At 53.8% G+C, this 4,322-nt stretch overlaps 1 long non-coding RNA gene across 1 annotated transcript; it reads right to left on the reverse strand.

The window, feature by feature from the left end:
• Window positions 1–3,017: 3,017 nt before the first annotated feature.
• Window positions 3,018–4,089, reverse strand: LOC108352424 (uncharacterized). The gene is made up of 2 exons (XR_015634663.1): window positions 3,940–4,089; window positions 3,018–3,382 (listed from the first exon to the last, which is right to left on the reverse strand). It is a non-coding gene; the product is annotated as an uncharacterized LOC108352424 (long non-coding RNA).
• Between the last annotated feature and the right edge of the window lie 233 nt (window positions 4,090–4,322).

Here is a 4,322-nt window from a genome sequence, read left to right on the forward strand (position 1 = left end):
AAATATCCAGGACCTTTGTTCCAGGGAGTGTGTGTGTGTGTGTGTGTGTGTGTGTTTGTGTGTGTTGGGGGTGGGGAATGGGCTGGGGGTGGAGACCAAAGGATTGCTTCTTGGGGGCTTGTAAGCAGCCAGCCTAGCTCTAGATACCGGAAGAGACTCTGCCTCAAGGGTATAAGGCAGAGAGCAGTAGGGAGGTGGCTCCAGGCACACACACCCCACACCCCCATCCACCCACACAGCTACCAACCACAGTGAAGTCCGCCTTGGTGAACCAAGGAGTTTATTGGTCAGAAGTACCAGGGTTACATACGGGAGTGACCCTCCAACAGCCCGGCTGTGGACCGTTACCGCGTTACTGCTCAGGAAGGCTCCCTGTGACTAGTGTAAGCCTGTTAAGTTGGCTTTACTTCATGTGTCTCAGAGCCTACAGCTTCCCTGTGTGACAGAATGCTTTCAATTTTGAGGAGATTGCTTCCACACACAGGAATTAGGGGGGGAGGTACTCAATCTATAACAGAGCCCCCCTCCCCTCTAAGAGGGAGCTGTAGCAGGGGAATAGATTAGTGTAGGGAGCACCTTGGAGGAGAATCAAGGTTTCCAGAAGAAGAAAAAAAAAATCAAGTGGGGGAGGGTCTGCCCTGCCAGAGCAGTTCTGGAAGTTTCTTGGGAGATGACACGCTGTGACTGCTGAATCTGGAGACACACAGGTGCTGGTAGGGTTCTCCTGCGGCCTGCTCCCTCTTCGCTGAGGTAGAAACACAGAACTGCACTGCTCCGAGGTTGTGAAGGGTGTGTGTGTGTGTGCCTACCAGGTTTGATCTTTGGGGTGGGGGTGGGGTTGTTTTTGACTTTCAGCGGATGGGAAGCGATGGGAAGAGATTGACAGGGGAGTGGGCGCCCCGACTGGTGAGGAGAGGGGGTTTTCAAAGCTGTAGCCATGGGGAAATGTTTTTCTTTCCTGCTTGAAAGAAAATGCATGCTAATGAGAGATAAAAAGGAAAAAAAAAAGGAGGGAGGGGGGAGTGAGGTGGAGAGAGAGAGAGAGAGAGAGAGAGAGAGAGAGAGAGAGAGAGAGAGAGAGTGTGTACTGGGTCAGATCTGGTCAGGGTCAACCTCCTCCCTCCCCATCTCTTTCTTGGCTGGGGGTGTGTGTGACTTTAGTTAGATCTCCCCACTTCCTTGGATCTTCCGGCCTACAAGCCACAGAGAGGCTGTGGAATTGAGAGATGGCATGTGTGAGTATCCAGGTTTCTGGACCTCCAAATTAATCTGTCCTGGGGTCCGTGGTCTGGAGAGCGGCACCCACCTTTCTTTTCTTTTCTTTTTTTTTTTTTTTGGTTCTTTTTTTCGGAGCTGGGGACCGAACCCAGGGCCTTGCGCTTCCTAGGCAAGCGCTCTACCACTGAGCTAAATCCCCAACCCCGGCACCCACCTTTCTAACCACACCCACTACCCACTAGAGAATCTCCTTGTTTATTTTTAATTTAAAAAAATTTTAATTGTATATATAATTTAATATATATCTCACCCATCTACTATCTGTATATGGAATACATCTGCAAGGCTGTTCTCTTTTGACTACCGGCTTCCCAGGATGGCCCTCAGAGTGTCAGTCTTAGTGGCAAGAGCCTTTATCTGCCGAGCCGTCTTGCCGGCCCCCTTTATTGATTTCTTTGAGAAAGGGAGAGAGACTGACGGACTGAATTGCAGACCTACATTTGTTAAACACCATGGGATGACCTTGAACTCCTGTACCCCAACTTCCACCTCTCAACTTCTGGAGGATAGCTCCACTATCATAAATAACCAGAAAATAAATAAAAACTAGAGTTTTACTTATTTTCCATTTCATGGAACAAGGTTTCACTATGAAACCTTGGCTGGCCTGGGTACACTCACATGGCCACTTGCCCCTGCCTTCCGAGCGTGGCGGTTATAGGTCCGAACCACCCCCACCTTCAAGACCCCTATGGCCTAGGGTCTAGGATCTAGCTAGAGGCCTAGAGGTAGATGGAGTTCTTGACTACCGTGTGTGAGTGACTGAATTCCATTTACAGCACCGGAGCGGGGGGTGGGGGGGGGGAGGTCCGAAGAGACCCCGAACTCACAACCTAAGCGACTTCCTTGTGCCGCTGTGACTTCGGACATCTCTATGAATTCTTTTAGGACAGTATCACAGATCACAGAGCTGGGCGTCTGTAGTGGCTTCCTTGGGCAACGTAGAAAATGCTGGGAGGGCTCAGCTTCAGGGGGTGGGACAGTCCCAATTTGGAAGCGGCCAGCCCAGATTTGGAGGTACCACGTGGCTTAGGGAGGCGGGAGGCCAGGAGCTGCCTCTGGGCGCCAGGCATGCTGTGGAATTTGAGCCACAGCTCCCTAGCATGCACGGGCCTGCCAGGCAGCCCCGCAGAGGCCCAAACAAAGCTGGGAGCCAGGAGAAAGGGGGAAGGGAGGAAACTTCTGAGATCAGGCAGCCCCCTCCTGGGGCACTGAGTCCCCACCTAGGTGCAGCGCCCCTCCCCAAACACACGTGCTGCCAAACCCTCCATTAGTCACCCCGGCACTCACACACATAAATCCGATTAGTCACACCCCGCACAAACTGGCTGCGGAACACACCCGGTCACACCCAGACAAAGACCAGAGGTCCCCAAAGAGGCCTCGTTTGTCCATCGGGGTTTGTTCCCCATTCCCCAGGGACTAGTATGGCGTTTGCGGAGGGGGTACCGCAGTCTGGGGTACACAGGCCTTTTCGCGGTAGCAAATCCCCCGTTACCGGACACTGTCCCCCTTAAATAATAACCACAATACCCCCCTGACCTCTTTCCAAACTCCTCACCCCGGGCACACATGCCATAATATACACCCGCCAGTGTCCTTGGCCACCCCCTTCTCCTTCTTCTCTAGGGTTGTGTGGGGGGACTGGGATGACAGTGGGTCCCCTCCCCCACGCCAGTTCTGGGACGGGTCTAGCAGGAAAACATCCCCCCCAAGGTCACCGCAGCTCTAAAGCGGGCTGCCGAGAAGTTGATTTATTTGCGGTTTCTTTGCAGTAACGCTATCGCTCTGATTCCGGGGAGGGGAAAAAAATAGGAAGAAGAAAGAAAAAGAAAAATGCTTGCGGTGGAGTTTAACCTTGGATGAAACTGGCAAAGCTTTGTTTTTTTTCCGAGGCGCTTCGTTGGGGCCTTGCAGGGACTGCCTGGCCCGGAATGTGGATATACAACCTCTTGCTGCTCCGCTACTACGCGGGTCAGTGCTCATATTTCTCTGCGCCCGACCCAAAGCCCTCGGCCCCTCTAATAGTGTTTTTGAGACATCGCTGGGAATCCAAGAGCTCCGTGCTTTCCATCCAAGCTTTCCATATCCCTGCACCCCGCATCTGACACAGAGAAGCAACCAAGAGAGGGTAAATGCTTGGCCCCCACTCCACTCCGTGCGCCCCGCGCAGCTGTCCCCACCCTGAGCCCATGCCCTCACAGGGACCAGCATAATGGTCCGTTGCCTGCCTCTTTGGCAAAGAAAATTCTTGTAGCATGAGACGTTATTAATCGCAAATACACCCCCTTGGGTAGTCCCCCCCTTAGGTTTAACAGTCACGCTATGGCCGCCATCACCAGATGACCAATGCCTGCTTTCTGGATGGTTCAATTCTAAGAATGAAGGCGCATGGTGGACTCGGGAAAACCAGACCCAAAGGAGACGTTTCGGGTGTCCTTGGCAAGGAGGAGAGGGAAGCCTATGAGGTCCTGTCTCCAAATACCATGCCTGTAGCCACTTGATCGGTTCTTGGATGCTCCCTCTCCCCAAATAGATCTTTTGTAAGGGCCCGAGATTAATACGGGGTCTAGAGGTCCTCCTTCTTGGCATAAATGACCTCACAGCCACCCCAGCCTCATCGAACTATACTAAAAGAAGTGCCTGGGCTCAGACCCCTACCCCAGCTGCCGGTGATCTGTGAGGCCCAAGACTCCGGGTGCTGGCACAGAGAGGGTGAGGCAGTTCCCTCTCTTAGGCGAATGAGGAAGCTCCTGGCTTGCTTCCTGCGTGGTCTCGGGGTCCTCAGGCCATGACCAAGGAGAAAAGAGTGCCTGGCCCTACCTCGAGGAGGAGGGCCTGAGTGCAGATTTATGACCCTGGCCGCTCCCTGCGCACCAAATGCATCTCGAGCCAAGACAGTGGAATGTAAGACCCGACCCGGGCCAGAGGAGGAGGCCAGGGTCGGAGGCGGGGCTGAGAGGAGCAGAAATCCGAAGTGGCCGGGTGCCACCGCCCCTGGGCTGCGAGCTGCTCGCTTGGGTCCGGGGTGGCGTGCGAGGCTC

The sequence above is a fragment of the Rattus norvegicus genome, chromosome 12, assembly GCF_021556685.1.
Source record: "Rattus norvegicus strain SHRSP/BbbUtx chromosome 12, alternate assembly SHRSP_T2T, whole genome shotgun sequence".
Taxonomy (NCBI): Eukaryota; Metazoa; Chordata; class Mammalia; order Rodentia; family Muridae; genus Rattus; species Rattus norvegicus.